At 34.4% G+C, this 19,120-nt stretch overlaps 1 non-coding gene across 1 annotated transcript; it reads right to left on the reverse strand.

Moving 5' to 3' along the window:
• Positions 1 to 9,790: 9,790 nt before the first annotated feature.
• LOC147516520 (small nucleolar RNA R71) lies at positions 9,791 to 9,898 on the reverse strand. Its single transcript, XR_015214638.1, has one exon. It is a non-coding gene; the product is annotated as a small nucleolar RNA R71 (small nucleolar RNA).
• Between the last annotated feature and the right edge of the window lie 9,222 nt (positions 9,899 to 19,120).

A 19,120-nucleotide genomic window follows, 5' to 3' on the forward strand; every position in this document is an offset into this window, starting at 1 on the left:
TTTCAGAGTCCAACTTCGTCTCCAAAACTGAAAAGGAATTGGCTACAGTGTCGTTTCATGCGTCTGGACGCATGATCCATGCATCACAGATGCGAGAGTCTTGTATGGACGCATGATAGTCGCGTCTCAGACGCGAGACTCTATTTTTCCTCTTTTGCTCCATCCTTTTTTCCTCTTTTATGGGCTTTGGTCCAAGCAACGAATCCTTTTGCCTTGCGCTTCCAAATAGGCTTTAAAATAGGTCCAAGTCACATATTTAATAGCTTTAATTCCTTGGCCTTCTCCATGATTATCCCCGGGCTTCCCATGTGATCCTTAATGCTCCGAATTACTCCGTTTTACCCCTTTTTCTCTAATATTCTACTAAACTCTCTTTTTCACCTGTAGAATCATAAAACATAATTTACAAACACTATTAGTCCACTAAGATGGCTAAACAAGAGGCATAATCGAGGGAAACTTTTTGAGCACTTATCAATTGCCTTTAAAATTCTACATTTCCTCATGCAAATTCTACATTTGGCTCTCAATGAAATCCTTATATTTTATACTTTTAATTTAGACGATCGATTATTACACTAGATTGAATATCATCTTTTCATTCTGCCAGGGCGCCTAACTCCCCTAAAATGGTAATTATTTCTCTTTTGACACTTGAAGCATTTCTGGTTGTATCTTTTTTTGTATTCGATTCATGGTTATTTTTTAAGCCGTTCTACCGATGTGTACACTAAAAATTAAGTGTTCTTCTTTCTATGTAGAAGCTTAAGTAGATGGAATCACTTTTTTGAATTTTCCATTACATTATGTTTAGCGGGTAGATCATTAATAGTGAACTACACTTTCATGCCAAGTTATTAAAGTAATATATACTCTAGAGTATGTAATTGTAAATACTAAATAGTATCTTTCTAATTCAGTTTGGTACTTGACTATCCAAGCATAAGGAACTAATCCATTGTGTCGTAGTTTATGTGGATTATTGTTCAAATCATGTTATATCTTCCATAAAATTCAAATGATTAGTTTCTTTTCACATAAATTGACTTTGTGCAAACGCATGGAACTTATCCTCAGTTTTGCCCAGTACTTCATCGAATGAAATCTTTGTAGTATCTTCTATGCATTCAATTAAAATAATATGGGATAAACATGTTGGCCACCCTATACAACATCTTTTGTTTTTGTTTCAAGTTTTAATATATTCTCACTTACCAATAAAAAAAATTAAAATTAAAATAATAGTTTCTTTTTTGAAGGAACGATTTTTTTTTTTTTTTTAGTAATTCAGGTTCCTTTCGTTCAATATTTACCTAATTCATCGGCTTTGCTGATTCTTTTGCATGCCACTCTTTTAGATCAATGCTCTTTTCAATTCACTAATTTAGATATGGCATTTTATTTTCTTTTTAAAGTAGTTTTAACGGTTTTTTCTTAGTTTTATTTTCTTGCATCATTTTTTTTTTATGGAATAGGAATATTGGTTGCTAACTAACAGATAGCAGAGCTGTTCTGCTCAATTATTGTTAAAGACTAAAACACTTAAAAGTTGTAAGTAACACCTCAATAGGACTCTCTGCGTTTTAATTTCAATTTTCTGACCTAAAAATGTATGTCAATATGTACTTAATAAAATTATGTTTCTTTCATGCTTCAAAGTGTGCCGGGATTGCTTCATTGGTTGTGCTTCTATTGCATTTTGAGTTCTACCATGGGCTACATAATATTTTCTTGGACAATCTAAATAAATGCACAATGTTTGTTTAGATTGTCAACATCAATTAATTTTTTGGTTAATAACCCCTTCATGTTCTCGGCAGTCTTGATTTTGTGTGATTTTTTTCATTTTTTTAATTTGTTCTTTTCAACTTCATATTGTAAGCCTCACATAGTTTTTGCTCAAGAACCTCATTGTGTTCTCAACAATATCCTAACTCTAAGATTCTCAATGCTAACTGTTGCATGTGTTGCATATTGATTATTTTCATTTGTTCTTTCAACTTTTATCTTTACTAATGAGTTGTTCTATTAATCTTTGTTAGGGATTTTGGGTGATAAAGAAGTTTGCTCGAGTTGTATCAGACCATATGAGGTTATTCAGATCAAATACAAGTTTGAAGCTCCTCCATGCATGCCAGTGTTTGCACCAGGAACTTGAGATCGAACTAGCTTGAAGCTCCTCCATGCTATCTGTACTGATCTAGCTCATTCCCAAAAAGAAAAAAGGTGTTTGTTGTCTACCATTTCTCTTCTTTCATTTTTATGTAATATTAATCTATAGCAAGTGAAACGGTCTACATAGTTTTCTTCATATGTTATCATACACAAACTAATAGACTATATGTGTTTTAATTTGTTGGTCATCTTGCTTCTTTTCTGGAACTACTGTTCCTTTGAGTTGGATTTTGTCTACGTAGGTCTATAACAAGATCCAAAATATTAGAATGACAAAAGTTTATGCCATAATATTTTGGGACATGCACATTTTGTGTTCCTGGGTGCTTAAAAATAGTGCTAGTTATGTGCCAAGACATAATTTATTTGGTGCAGATTTTCATTCCTAAAGTAATTCAAATCAAGAAAACCCAAGAACTTCTATGCCGAAGGCACGTCTATTACCTAGTGTTTAACAGGAAGCAGGCATAGGTGCCTATTCGTTTATACTTAGTGGGCTCTGTCTACATCTTTGAAAAATTAGTCCCTACATAGGTTCAACAGTTTTAAATGAGTGGCGACGTCTTACGCATGCTTTGTTCATTTTACAAGAAGTTATACACCTTTAATTAGCTTGCTCCAATTTCAAAGAAGAGACTGATAAGAGTCTAAAACTATAGTTTTCCTTTAACAATAATACTTTTAGACCAATTATGCGAGTAATAAATAAGAGTTAATGCTGATTATGTGTTTTTATGTATTTCAGGCTTTGAAGTCAATTATGTGTAGAAATGTGCCACTTTGGCGAGATAAAGGAGCAAGGGTTGGTTGCTAAGAAGTTCTGTGATTAAAGGCCAAGATTCAAGGGGAAAAAGCCTTTAAAAAGCCCGGTCAAAGCTGAAAAGTCAAATTCAACGCGGGCAGAAACAGAACACAAAAGTTAGCAGAACTTCTGAAGATCGTATCTTTGGGCTCAGATCTCGAAATTGGGGCTACTTTATGTCAAAACAACCGACTCGGAAAAATCTTTCCAATGGTCCAAGATTTGACCCAATAAGAGGAGCAGAAGTAGACGAAAAGTCTGCTGAAGTAAAATATGGCTGTAAAGGGGTCTGTGGACTGAAGAAATTGGGCTTTGGGTTCGATTTTCCGGCCCCAAACATGGATCCTCAGCCCATGCACGAAAATGTGGATCTTGTCTCCTCCATTTGTATAGAGAAGACTTAACTCTTAAGAAAAAAAAGGAGTTTTAGGTAGCAAGTTGCCATTAGAGATAGTCCTCGATCTAGTTTTCATTCTATTAATTAGTTTCATACCTTGTTTTAAATTTAGTAGTTTGAATCAATTGTTATTCATTCATTAGATTAATAAAGTAAATTAATTCTTGATAATATAGTTTCATTTCATTAATCATTGTAGTTTCGATTCCTAGATTTAGTTATTATCATTGTTAGTTTCAATCGATTCTTGCATAATTAGATTTCCATTTGAATTGATATAAGTAAATTCACAATCTTTTATTAATGTCTTGTTTAATTTCATTGGGAAATTATAGCATGATGATTCAAGGCTAAAACCTCCATTAGAGGGGTTTGATGAAGCCTTGATAAAAACTTGATTTTATTAGCTTAGAAATCATCGTGATAATTTATTCAATTCTAGAAAGTAATTAGTTCACCATGAGAATGGGTTTGATCGCTTCACATGCTAGTTATTATTTGGTATAGATTGTCATGAATAACTAGGGATTAGAATACCAGTTGTTATGCGAAAGCATTGACATTTGGATTACGACATTTCTTTGTTAGTTGATTAAGTCGAATTAAGGTGGAATCGAATTCCCCTAATTCATTCTCTATTGTCAAGTTAGTATTTGAATTCCATCATTTCGTTATTTGCATATTGTTTTCTAGTTTCCCATCATAGTATAAATTCACATCTATAAATATTGCTCTCACCATTGTTCCCTTGTGTTGATTAATTGATTTCTTTATATCTTGGTAGTTTAGGAGTGGAACGATTCCGTACTCTATATATTGCATGAATATATATGTGAGAGTAGGAAATAAATAATTGATACCGTAAGAATGAGGTTAGAGTAATCTAGTTTAGTTTTTATGGGTTATCAGAGACTGCAAAGTCAAGTTTCCTATGTGCTATATGTTTGGTCAAACAAATCTTTAATTAAAAAAAAATTAAAGGTTGGGTTACTCTGTTAGTCTGTTATTAGTGATGTGATCAGCTCTCAAATGTGCGTTTTATTACCCTTATATTATTGCATTATAACCCTTTTTATGCATAATGAAAAGACAACGCATAGCTTTTATTGCCTTTTTCATGTTACAGAGCAATTCAGACCACTTATCATAAAAGCTGCGTCTTAGCACCAAAATGAACCTTATTTACGCTTATTATGAAGACTCGAAGCTGCTATGAAAAAATGCTAAAAAAGTTAAAATCAAAGTCAAAGGTCAAAGGTCAAGGACTCAAAACCAAAAAGCTGAAAGTCAAGTCTTTAACTCAGAAGACAAGAGATAGATGTCCTTGATACAAAAGAAGGCTTTCTCTAAAACCTAGTTTGGTCAAGAAGAAAAAGAAAAAGGAAAAAGGAAAAACATAAAGCAAACTTGGTGAGGTGTCTTGATCGTAGAGGGAGAGGGCAAATCAGTCTTTTGTAAATGTAGGGGTATAAGAACTCAAAAGTAGGATAAGAGAATGCACCTAGACTTATTCTAGTGTCATATAGGAGTACTGTAGGATTTTATTTTTCAAGTCATTTACATTTAAGTTGTTTACTTTTTGTTCTTCAATTATATCAAGTTATTTCTTTCTTTGTTCTTCATTTTGATCAAGTTATTTCTTTGTTTGTTCTTCCTTTCAATCAAGTTATTTCTTTCTTTCAAGTTGTGTTTCAATCTTTCAATCAACAAAGCCTTTTCTAATGTTCTTCAATATAACTATAGTTAGCAAAACTAGTCCTAAAATCTAAGAAACCTACCTTCCTTCCTTCTAAACTCCCATTCTTCAAGCTCCAAACAATTTATGGTGAACTTCACTCAAAAACTTTGAAATACTCAACACTAGATCTACTTCAAATGGCACCGCCGTCATGGATTGGAGGAGCATGAAATTTGGTTGAGCATCTAAGGAGGGAAACATCACTCTCACCATTTCATTTATTGTTTTTTTAATTTTAGTTGATATTTTTCGTTATTTTTCAATACTAATCTGTTTTATTCCAAATCCAGGTTCAACATTTAACCTCTAGATAGGAGCTGAATTAAGCTACTGCTGGAAGACGAACGACATTGGCCAGAACAGACCGGGTGACCGCCCGACATCCTAACCACCTCAACACAGTGGTGTCCAGTTTTTTCACAGTTCAAAAATTTTTGAATCGTGGTTGCAACTAAGAACCTGGATTTTGTAATAAAGTAGTATAAATCAGTGGACTTTGTTGTAATAGATAGAGATAAAAAATAAATAAAGTAAAAAAAAAAAAAAAAAAAGAGAAAAACGAAAAGAAAAAAAAAATAGTTTTGGTTGATTATGTTGATGACCACTTGGTTGAAGTTGTGAAATTTACCAAGAGTTAGAGTTTTCATTGCCTTGGGAAGTTCAAGTGTGCGAGATGAGTCGTGAATCATATGCTCGCGCACTTTGAATCAACTTGGTAATCAACACTCTAATTACGATTGACTCTAGTTAATCTAGGTAATCTAGTTAAAATAGTTAATTTACTTTTATGTTTTGGGCCCTTGAAGGCAAAGTTGTTTAATTATTAAAAACCCGGATTGTGGGCTTTTTAAGTGGACCTTTTTTGGAACCTAAAACAAGGAACACTCGAACGGTTGGGTTTGATTCTCAGATCACGTGCCAACCAACGTCGCCTTCTCCTCAAGCAGCATGTAAGCACGGTTTGAGACGTAAATTCTAAACCTTCTCGAAGCCCATGTAAGAGGATACCTTGTGTGTTCAAGCATACTTACGTGATTGTTTGAATTTTAATTTCCGCACTACAATTTACATTCACGCATAAGGCTAAACCCGAGCCACATAACAACCATTAGGAAGTCATTCCCCAATGTAGATAAATCGGACGTTGCTTGATTCTTGAAGCCCTAGACCAAACAAACAAATTAAAATCAATCAACTAAAGCCTAAATTAGTCACACTCATCCATAAAAGAAAAAAAACATAAGGATTTAGAGTAATCAGTTACCAGATTCCGGTGGACCAACTACCTTCCTCACTCCCATCCTCTAGATTCATCGTGAGTGAGATTCTTGGTAGCACGCCACTTGGCGAAGTGATTACTTACTCTTCTAAGACGTGTAGTAGATCCATTCTAGTCTCGCACCCAATTGTTCCCTTGAACAGGGCATAGTAAATTATAGACCAGCAAAGATTTTACAACGCCAAACTTGCAAAAAAGAATTTCGATTGCATGAGCATACACTACATAGTTTGCACATGTTAGGATAGTTTTGTTGTCTTGCTAAAAGTACATGATACTGCATTAAGGCAATACAAGTATTAGCGAGAATAAAACTTAGTCATGTAGGAGAGTGATAAGTGCTAAAAAGTAATGATTTATAACCCCAATTATGTGTATGTTAGTCTCCATTTTATATTTAAATATTCTAATATGATACAATTTGAGGTTTTGCAGGTCAAAGAACCTATATGTGAAATATGGAGGGAAAAGAAGTCAAACAAGTCAAAAAGGAGTCACTGGGAATTACAGCTAAAGGCTTAGGGCAAAAACATCACATTTGTCTCCATAAGTGCCAAGCCTAATGGGACTCTAAAAGAGGATAATAATTGAATTAGAAGAGTCTTAAATCTGATCTCAAAGCCTTAATTTTGACTTCATAGAAAGAGAAGATCAACATAGAAAAGAAGTCAGAGTTTCACAAGAATTAGGAAACTGAAAGCTATCAGAAGCTGCAGCTTACGAAATAGCCTACAGAACAAAGTGGGCCACGTCCAACTTTGGCCCAACCGAATCCAACTTTATAAGGATTGCTTCTAGAAAGATTATAGAGAGTTTGACACCAAATAAACATGGGATTCGGATCTTTATCCAGACGAGCATGTAAGCCAATATATAAGGCACAAAAACCTCAGTTTACAATCATCTAGGAAATTCAGTGTTTGCATCTTAGATCTAGAATTAAGAGAGAAGAAAGTTCAGACCTTTTCACCATTAATAGCTATAAAGATTATTCCTTTTCATATTGTGTTCATAGCATAGTATGAGGAGCTAATCTCCCTTCTCTTGGGAGGGGAGATGAAGCATTTCTCTTATGTTTTAGTTTAGTTCTTCTTCTATCATGTTTTAGTTTAAATCCCTCATTGAGTTTCTTCTTATTCATCCATTGATCTAATGCTCCTGTGGAGGATAGGAGGTCTTAGGGTAATTCAAGATTGTGTAAAGCCAAATACCACAAACCCTAGATTCTTTTCTTCTAGTTCTTAGTGTTCTAGTGTGATGATTGGATTCTTTATGGCACCTCAATTAGTTGTATGGTTAATGCCACATGTGGATTTTCCATGGCACCTAGAGTTGTATATTGAATGCCACTTAAAGCACAATTTGGTTAGATAGAAGATATCATTGGAGATTGAAGAAGTATTTGATGGAAAGATAGAAAGCACGTTGAAAGCCACATATTATCATCATGGTTATGAGCATAAGGTTTGTAGATATGGTGAGTTTCTATTGGTGATTTATATTAAGCATGATAGGTAGATCTATTAGACTAATTCTATGATTTTGGTGGATTCATCTCTCCCAATATATTCTCTCTCTTGATTCATATTCATATATTTAATTTAGTTTATTTTATGCATAGTTTAAATCTCAAACCAAATCAACTATATATTCATCATTACTTAGCCACATCTTTTACTTGAATCTATTAGAGTAATTTAGATTAGGAATTTCTATTACTATCAACTAGTTATTTAGAGTAGGAATGATACCTTGCTAGCCACTATACTAATCAATATATAATAGGCTAAGTTAGATTTGCAAAAGATACGTAACACAAACAACGACACAAATAATTACGTGTTCTTGGCTTTTTTCATGGCATGCCATCTAAATTGATTAGGTGATAGAATATTTAGTTTAGATTACTTTAATTTAGGAATTCATATAGTATAAATTTCATATTTAGCATAATTAGATTAATTTAGCATAATTCAATTAGATTTGCATAGTAGAAAGTATTTTCATAAAGTTTAGTGTTTGTTTAATAGAAAAGAACAGTGCAGAAAACGTATTTTTAAATTTCAAAAAATTCTGAAATTTTACAGAGTTGATCTGTACAGTATTGGTAATTTATTGAAATTTTTTTGAATTTTTAGTACTTGTCTTACCTGGGTAACTAACATCGTCTTTGCAGTACCCCGTTTTCAGTTTTTCAGGACGCAAGCATCTGTAAAAACAGTTGAGAAGAGTTATTTGCACAATATCAAAAATTCTAAAGTTTTTACAGGAGGAACCTCGACACGTCCGGAGCTTCCAGTAAAAATTTGAGTAATGTTTAACCTGTTTTGACCACTTAACTAGTTGCTTGTTTTCAGTGTGTTTCTGCAGCTTTTCAGGACCAAGGTATCTGGAAGAACAGTCGAGAAGAAGGATCTGTTAAACTCCAAATAATCCAAACTTTTTACAGGATCATTCCTGATACGTCAGGAGACTCCAGTAAAAATTTCGTGATTTTTAGTACTCTTTTACTTATTTATTCAATCGATTGTTTACAGTGTGTGCAGAAAACTTCTTCACTGGACTCTGCAGGATTTAATAGTACAGAAGAGGGACTTAGCAAGCTCTGATTGCTCTGAAATTTTACAGGCTACTTTCTGGACGTATCAGGTAGCTTCCATAAAAATTTCAAATTTTTTGGACTTGTTTTGCTTGCTGTAACAGTAAGTACTTCTCTTCCACCGTGAATCCCCTGTTAGCGGTTTCCTAATTAGCATTAATAGTTAGCATCATATAGTTTTATAATATAATTTAGTTAATTAAGTTCATATTAGATTATTTATATAGCTTTATTATCTAGTGCATGAAAACTTGGTTTCGTGATTCACCTCGTAAACGCTTAATCAAAAGAGCTAATTCTTGTAACAATCTTCCAATTCTGGTTTTGGAGGAGACCACACCATCAAACTCAGGATCTGATTCTGATTCTGAAACACACACACCACTAGTAAACTTAGAGGATACACCAAAGAGAGTACCATTAGCCGCTATGGCTGATCAAAGAACTCTTAGCACCTTGTTTCAACCTATCGCAGTTCAACCACCGAACTGCATAGTGATGCCAGACAATAACAATAACAATAACTATGAGATTAAACCAACCATTCTTAATATGCTGCCAAGATATTATGGAAAAACAAATGAAGAACCGTATAATCATCTGAGTAAGTTCTTGAGCATATTAAGTACTTTTAAAGCACCTCATCTTTCACCTGAAGAAACAAGATTAAGGTTGTTCCCCTTGACTTTTGAGGATGCTGCACTATGTTGGTATAGATCCCTACCCTCTAATTCTATAACTACTTGGGAGCAACTATCACAAAAGTTTATGAAACAATATTACCCTTTACGTAAAACTGAAGCCATGCAATTGGCTATTTCAACCTTCAAAGGAAAACCTAATGAAGAGTTTCATACAACATGGGATAGATTTAATGATTTACTTGTCCGTTGTCCACATCACGGTTTTGACATACTTAATATCGTACATTACTTTATAAAAGGTCTTTCACCTATGAACCGTCAGTTAATTGAATCAATGAATGGAGGAAGATTTACTAGTTTTACTCCTGATGAAGCCTACAATTTTTTGCAAAACTTTTCTGAGAGTTCTAAGGATTGGGCCAATAGTAGTGACCATGAGGACATGGCATGGGTAGATGGGGGGATAAGTTTTAGTAAACCAGGTATGTATGAGGTTAAAAATGAACTTAATGAGAAACTTGAAGGTGCCATTGCTAGTTTAACCACAGGAATCGAAAACTTAAACAAGAAATTTGATTCATTCACTTTAAACCCTTCAAAGAATAATCAACCTCAACAAGCAATGAGTGTCAATCAATTTTGTGAAAATTGTCTTACTATAGATCACGACACCTCAGTTTGCTCTATGTTTGTTGCTCAAGGTACTGATGATGTTTGTGCTTTTAATACATTCAAAAGACAGGGTTGTCAAAATAATTTTAGTAACAACAACAACAGCAGCTATAACCCAGATCTTAGGAATAACTCAAACAATTCATGGAGACAGAATATGTCTCCACAGCAAAACCAATATGGTTTTCAAGGTAATCAAGGGAACAATAGGCAACAATACATGAATAATAGAGGCGCGGTAGTACCTTCTCCACAGTATTATCCACAACCACAATAGCAACAACAACAACAAACAAAAATGAATAGAGAATTAGCTATTCATCCTATGGCTAATTACCAAACCCAACCCAATACCATAGATGAAACCATGAAAGCTTTAGCCACCAAAACCGAGAATGAATTCAAAAGAATTGATAAAAAATTTGATATTATGGCTCAACAAGTAACACAACAAATTTCTCAAGTAACTCAACAAATAACTCAACAGATGAGCTAACAATTCAATCAGATACTAGCTAGTCTAGCAGACAAATCCCAGGGAACTCTACCAAGTCAACCTGAACAAAACCCTAAAGATAGAAATGTTTATCAAGTTGAAACCACCCCTTCATCCACACCCACAGAGGCAGTTAACTCAATATATACCCTTAGGTCAGGAAAGAAAGTAGATAACAAAGTGGACATACCTGATTATAATGAAGTTGTTATAACAAAAGATAAGGAAAAGCCAGTTGAAACTGAGAAAACTAAATAGCAGGTAACTGAAAAAATTCCACCCGCACCATTCCCCTCTAGGTTAAAAGATAACAAAAAGGAAGCACAATATAATGAGATCATGAATATTTTTAAAAATCTACATATCAATATTCCTTTTCTAAGTGCAATTAAACAAATACCTTCATATGCTAAATTTATAAAAGACCTAGTAAAGAAGAAAACAAATATTCCTAAGGACGCTTTTATTGCACAAAGTTGTTCATCCTTTCTACAGAACAAAGTCGTAGTAAAACATAAGGACCCCGGTAGTCCTACAGTTATGTGTAGAATAGAAAAGGACTACACTGATCAAGCATTATTGGATTTAGGTGCTAGTGTGAATTTGTTACCTTACTCAGTTTATAAACTACTAGGTTTAAAAGACTTGAAACCAACAAATGTTAGACTACAGTTAGCTGATAGATCTATTAAGATTCCACGAGGGGTAATAAAGGATGTGATTATCAAGGTCTCTGATTTTTATTACCCCGTTGATTTTATAGTTCTTGACACTTTACCTACAAATGGAAACCAAATTCCTATCATCTTGGGTAGACCATTCTTAGCTACAGCAGAAGCTTTAATTAATTGTTGGAATGGGAACATGTCTATCACTTTCGGGAATATGAGAGTAGATGTAAACATATTTACACTATTTAGAAATCCTGACGATGATACGGAAAAGATGGATGATCTATGTGTAGTACACACAATAGCTAATAAAAGTTTTAGGAACACTCACTACAAAGATCCATTTTTATCATGTGTATCACAATTAGGCATGAATTATAACAAGGATAGTGTTATACACCAGACTAATGCATTGCTAGATGCAACCCATCCACTAGACACTGGTCAACCTCATGAAAAAATAGAAGACATTCGAGCATCTTTATGTCAAGATACTTTTAATCGTAGATTTATCAAAGATTTAATTAAGATAACTTGCCCTCTACTAAAATGTATGGGTCACGCATGGAAAAGAAGGAAGATAAAAAGAGCAGAAATCGGATTACAAACAAGTTTTAAGTCTAGGGAATCTGACTATAAAAGACCCACAAATTTATAAAATTAATTACCTAAGCTAGTTAGGGGGGTAACCTTAAGTTTCCTCCCTCTATGTCGGCTGGCGACATTAAACTTAGCGCTTATGGGAGGCAACCCAAGTAGTTTAAATAGATAGTAAATTATTCCTTATAAAAAAAAATAATAATAAATAAATAAATAAAAAGATGCGTACCTGACCTTGTGCTGAAAATTCACAGCAAAATCCCATGTTTACAAGGTTAAATTGGACATCAAATACGGAAGAGAGTTATTGTCGAGGTGTTATTGAAGTAATGAAGATATTTACAAAAATTGTACCGACAAGGAAGTTTGGAAGATAATTTTTGAGCACATTGATAGCAATGACAAGGTTCGGGAAGGAGCTTGAAGTATCGAGAGTACGGAGAATTAATCTATTTTTACTCGTTATGGTATAGTATTTGGAAGAATTTACGTAGAAGTTAATTTTATTTTCTACTGTCATGGGATTAGTTGTTTTCTTAAAATATCAATAGTTTATGGAGTGAGTGATTAGTTTTTATGAATAAGAATGAAATTGATATGAGCTTTGAAGTGTATGCGCGACACATATATATATGTTAAGTTGTGCTTTAGTAAGGTGGAATTCTTCTCCATTACGGACTAGATCTCTATTCCTGACCAGTAAGTTAGAATCCCACTTTGTTTTAAATCCCAATCCTAGTAAAACTCTCTAAAATCGATTTTGGGCCTTAAAACTCAAAAAAGCCCAACAACCAAAAAAAAAAAAGAAAAAAGAAAAAAAAAAACGACTTCATCTTCTTCCAGCCGCACCCTTCCACACTTTTTCTTCTTCTTCCAGACACACTTCCAGCCGCACCCACCACAAGTTGCACACTTCCAGCCGCCCCCACCACAACTCGCAACTTCCAGCCGATCAAACGCACTTATCGTCGTGTTCAACACTTGCTCACTGGCAAGATCGACCGCCGGTCAAGCATAATGGGACGTCCTGATTCCCATATTAACCACGATGAATGTATCACCGCCGGCTTGATTAAGGGTGGCTGAAATTCATTTTGAATTAATTTTTCAGTTTGTTTTCTTTTTTTTTTGTTGGCTGTTGATTGAGGAGAATGGGAAAAACATGAAGGTAGTAATGGGTGTTGAATTGTGAAGAAGGAAGGGTGTTGTAGTTAGGCTTGAAAAAAAAATTTCAGAGAAACAAGTTATTTTTTGTACAGGACGATTTTTTGGGTTTACTGAGCAACTGTTTGCAGTAGTGTTGTTGTGTTATTTTACCCTCTGTTTGGCCATCTCCATTACGACAGCCCTAGGATAAGTTCGCAAACAGTCGAATATGACGACCGAACGAAAGATTCACGCCGAACTCTGTAATGGAGAGTTGTTTGATAACAATGCCATGAACGGATTTTTTAAAGAAGAATGCGAAACTCGGGGTTGGGACTGTCTCTTTTATTCTAAAGGAGACAAATATCATGAAGGCATTGTTCGACGTTTCTATGACTACAGAATTGATTATGAAGAGATGAATGGGAAAATGACATTGTATTGGGATAATGACTCTAAACCCACCATCATCACTCCTGATTTTCTAGTCGAAAAAATGGGAATTTCAGCACACTATGGACCACAAATAAAGGCGAAGCAATCATGTGATTATAGAGCCGTGCTTGGAGAAAGAGTAGAAGTAGATTCTGCAAATCGTGCCCGAGTTTGCTCCCTTCAGGTGAATCAAATTTTGACATATCGTTGGATTTGTGATAATGTCATTGGGTCGAGTAATTTTTCTACGATCTATGAACCTGGTGGTCATATCCTTTTTATGCTAATGAAGAGGGATAGCAAAATTTGTTTGGGAAAGACTATAATGAAGAATATTATGGAGAGGAAGAATGCAAATCATGGGCATCTCATCCTTCCAGCTTTTATCACTAGGCTTTTGTGCGAGTTAGAATTGTTTAGTGCAGAAATAGTTGAGGCGGAAGGAATAGAACTTAAAGAAGGACAGATTCCTAGGCAGATTTTACACTGTCCACCTGAATTTTGGGAGCCTAGTTTATTGACAGACGAGGGTGAACCAGTTTTTGGTATGACACCAGCTCATCACGACCCTGATTCCCCACCTCCTTATTTTGAAAACTCTAGTGTCTTTGATGCTCAGATGGATCCGAATGTGTGAGACATGGGTTTAACACTGTTTAGGGGTATGCACAAATTGTATAATTATCAGAAAAACAAGGAGGAGATGACATAAGGAGTTGATAGAACATATTCTTACGCTCCAGAATAACAAAGCTGAAACATCCGTTCAAAAGAGAGGTCGTCCGAAATCAAAATAGAATCCTTTATCTAAGATTATGTATTCCAGTACTTCTTAATATGATCACTCATGTACTTGATTGTCTATTATGGTTTTATCACTCTTATTTGTAGCCTTGTAGGCAAAGACAAATCTTGTATTCCGTATTTTAAGTTATTATTATTATTATTATTATTACTGTTATTCATTGTTTAAAATTTTCAGTCGTGTCATTTGTACATGTGACTCTTACATTCTACCTCCACCTTTTTGGAGACGTATAACTCTATAGACATGCACATGACAAATATTTAGTCGTTGTAGTAATTTTAATCCTCACGAATCATTTCTCCTATTTCTTTTGTTAAGGATATAAATTCTACAGATTTTAGCTGATGTAATTTTGCACGCATTTAAGGTAATATCCCTCCTTCTCTGATTATTTCAATTATGGTAAGCTTTAAGTTATTTTATTTAGTCATTGAGGACATTGCCTAATTTAGTTAGGGGGGTGAGAATTAAAATTTTGCAATATTTTAATTACAATATTTAGAAAGTTTATATGTGAATTATGGTGATTCTAGATGAAAAATATATTTTTATCATTTAAACTGACTAATGAAAATTGGAAATTATAAGTCATAATCAGGATTAGTAAGACTTTTAGACTAAGTTTCTATTACTAGAAATAGATCTCACTGATAAAAGTCTTAGTCTAAAGTAAGTTCATATAATACACCACTAGAGGAATTTCAAATGAAAGAGCAACTTAAACTTCTACCAAACTAGATGATTAGTACAGAGACTTGACCTGTGAGACTTGAGCCTTTCAATTTTAATTTCTTGGAGAGTCTTTACGTAAATCTGAGTCCAAGTTGACTCAACCATTTTTCAATGCTTAAATTCGTTGTGTAGTCTCATTTATTCTTGATTTGGTCAATCACGAGGTGGCATCAACTGGGGAGATAGCCATTAGGTCTTGTAGTCTATTCAAAGCGGAATATCATACTGATAAGTCAAGTAGTAAACCAATCAGCCTTTATCCCACCTAGTAGGATTATCATATTAACCACTTTTGAGCCTTATATATTAAGCCCCTTATTCTTAAACCAATCACCTCAAACCTAACTCCAGACAAGGAGTATACCCCATATTATTAGCCTTACCATATTTCTAAGGATTTCTAAAGAACTAAAGAGAAAGATAGAACGAAGAAGATTTTGAAGGAAATTTTACCAAAGTCAAATGAAGAAAATCATTTTTGAATCATTTTTACCTTTTTCTTGTTAACCTGTCCTAAGCCCCATTTTAATACCCAGACTTATCACTAAAGTATGATATGAAGTGTAGAATAGGCGAGAGGATGCTAAAGTGAAGGACCTGACACTTCAAATGTGATTGACATTCTTTCCATGAGACTTTGTTTATATATTTGAAAATTTCCGTCTTTCTGACTAAATATGTGGGATGTTCTATCTTTTTACTCATTTCACTGCATATGGAGGTAAAATAGAAAACTTATCTGAGAGAGATTTTCTTGTGAGTGTATGAAATGGTGAGATTTGAAGTCAAAATACTAATCCAAAGGTGAGGTAGAAATCAAAATGGTTAAAAATGAATAAGCTCTAGTTAGGATGATTAGTCAGTCTTTTCTATCTTTATGAATAGAACCTTAGCCTAATGTTTTATGATCATGGGTGTGATAAGTAGTAACCTTTTGATTTAGATATTTTAACTGAAAAAATTGCTTTATCTAGATTTCACCATAGTTCATATATAAAATTGATTTTGTGGGTATATCAACTGAAAACCCTCACGAGGCTATAACTCGTCCTTTAAGGGTAACTTAAAGGTTTAAGGCCTTGTTGCATATGGTAAATGCAACCGCGATGCCTGCGAAAGTGAGTTAGTTTATTATTTAATTAGTATTGTTAGCTTTGAACACTTCTCTAGTATAACACATATTTGCTAAGAGACTAGCAAAATGCTAGTTGGGGGTTGTGAGAAGTGCTAAAAAGTAATGATTTATAACCCCAATTATGTGTATGTTAGTCTCCATTTTATATTTAAATATTCTAATATGATGCAATTTGAGGTTTTGCAGGTCAAAGAACCTAAATGTGAAATATGGAGGGAAAAGAAGTCAAACAAGTCAAAAAGGAGTCACTGGGAATTATAGCTAAAGACCTAGGGCAAAAACGTCACATTTGTCTCCATAAGTGCCAAGCCTAATGGGACTCTAAAAGAGGATAATAATTGAATTAGAAGAGTCTTAAATCTGATCTCAAAGCCTTAATTTCGACTTCATAGAAAGAGAAGATCAACATGGAAAAGAAGTCTTAGTTTCACAAGAATTAGGAAACTGAAAGCTATCAGAAGCTGCAGCTTACGAAATAGCCTGCAGAACAAAGTGGGCCACGTCCAACTTTGGCCCAACCGAATCCAACTTTATAAGGATTGCTTCTAGAAAGATTATAGAGAGTTTGACACCAAATAAACATGGGATTCGGATCTTTATCCAGACGAGCATGTAAGCCAATATATAAGGCACAAAAACCTCAGTTTACAATCATCTAGGAAATTCAGTGTTTGCATCTTAGATCTAGAATTAAAGAGAAGAAAGTTCAGACCTTTTCACCATTAATAGCTATAAAGATTATTCCTTTTCATATTGTGTTCATAGCATAGTATGAGGAGCTAATCTCCCTTCTCTTGGGAGGGGAGATGAAGCATTTCTCTTATGTTTTAGTTTAGTTCTTCTTCTATCATGTTTTAGTTTAAATCCCTCATTGAGTTTCTTCTTATTCATCCATTGATCAAATGCTCCTGTGGAGGATAGGAGGTCTTAGGGTAATTCAAGATTGTGTAGAGCCAAATACCACAAACCCTAGATTCTTTTCTTCTAGTTCTTTGTGTTCTAGTGTGATGATTGGATTCTTTATGGCACCTCAATTAGTTGTATGTTTAATGCCACATGTGGATTTTCCATGGCACCTAGAGTTGTATATTGAATGCCACTTAAAGCACAATTTGGTTAGATAGAAGATATCATTGGAAATTGAACAAGTATTTGATGGAAAGATAGAAAGCACGTTGAAAGCCACATATTATCATCATGGTTATGAGCATAAGGTTTGTAGGTATGGTGAGTTTCTATTGGTGATTTATATTAAGCATGATAGGTAGATCTATTAGACTAATTCTATGATTTTGGTGGATTCATCTCTCCCAAGATATTCTCTCTCTTGATTCATATTCATATATTTAATTTAGTTTATTTTATGCATAGTTTAAATCTCAAACCAAATCAACTATATATTCATCATTACTTAGCCACATCTTTTACTTGCATCTATTAGAGTAATTTAGATTAGGAATTTCTATTACTATCAACTAGGTATTTAGAGTAGGATTGATACCTTGCTAGCCACTATACTAATCAATATATAATAGGCTAAGTAAGATTTGCAAAAGATACGTAACACAAACAACGACACAAATAATTACGTGTTGCGCGCTTTTTTAGAGAGCACGTCGTCCTAGACAATCTCCAATTTCTCTTCCTCCACCTACTAAGATGGGCGACGAAGTAGTGCAAGCTGAAGAGCCTCTCTCCAACTTTTACACATTGTTGCAAGATAGACCTCCATCTTGTATACGACTCACACCGCTCACAAGCGATTTTCGCATTCCACCAAACGTGTTCAATCTTCTACCCATCTTTCATGGGTTTGAACACGAGTGACTGTATGAACGAACATCTACGCCAGATACATGAAGTATGTAATACTTTCCACCATCTGGGCGTCACCAATGATCAAGTGAAGCAACGAGTCTTTCCTTTCACTCTAGCTGGTAAAAGTCACGCATGACGTCTTTCTTAGAAGCCCAATTCTTTCAATACATGGGAAACGGTTGTGTTTTCCTTCATGAAAAAGTACTTTATGCTGAAGGAAACAGAAGAGATAAGAAGTAAGATACAGTTCTTCAGACAGAGTCCGAGTGAGACATTTTCTGAAGTATGGGATAGATTCTCTGACCTACTTTATTCATGTCCTTACCATAAACTAGAAAAATGCACTCTTGTCCAATGTTTCTTCAAAGGTCTTCTCCAAGAACACAAAGTAACCCTCGACATCATGAGTAATGGTAATTTTTTGGATAGAGGTGCAACCGAAGCATTAACCTTTCTTAAAAACCAAGCTGTAAAGAGTACCAATTGGGGCGATATAAATAATTCAATAACAGCCCAACCCAGTACATCTAAGGCTAGTGGTATTTTTGAGATGAAATCCGATCTTGAAATCAAAACTTTAATCGAAACCCTCACAAGAAAGATAGATGCCCTGACAACCAAACAAAAAGACCAAACTCATCATCCTGTCATGAACACAAATACCTTATCATGGAATTTCTATTTAAGCTTAAATCATATAGATGTCACCTGTTCCTTGATCATACACCTATCATCACTTCAACTAGAAGAAGTATGTGCTTTCAATGTACCCAATTAACCATGGAAAGAACATCCAAACTTTGCATGAACTAATAATCCACAAACCCAACCACCTCCAGGTTTGAATAAACCACCAAATACATTCAGACAAGGACAAAGTACCTATAACAATCAGAACAGAGTATTGGTTCCATCCTAGTCTAACTAGAACTACCAAACCCACCTATCAACAACCAAAGAGACCTAGTTCCAG

This window comes from Coptis chinensis, chromosome 2 (assembly GCF_015680905.1).
Source record: "Coptis chinensis isolate HL-2020 chromosome 2, ASM1568090v1, whole genome shotgun sequence".
Classification (NCBI taxonomy): Eukaryota; Viridiplantae; Streptophyta; class Magnoliopsida; order Ranunculales; family Ranunculaceae; genus Coptis; species Coptis chinensis.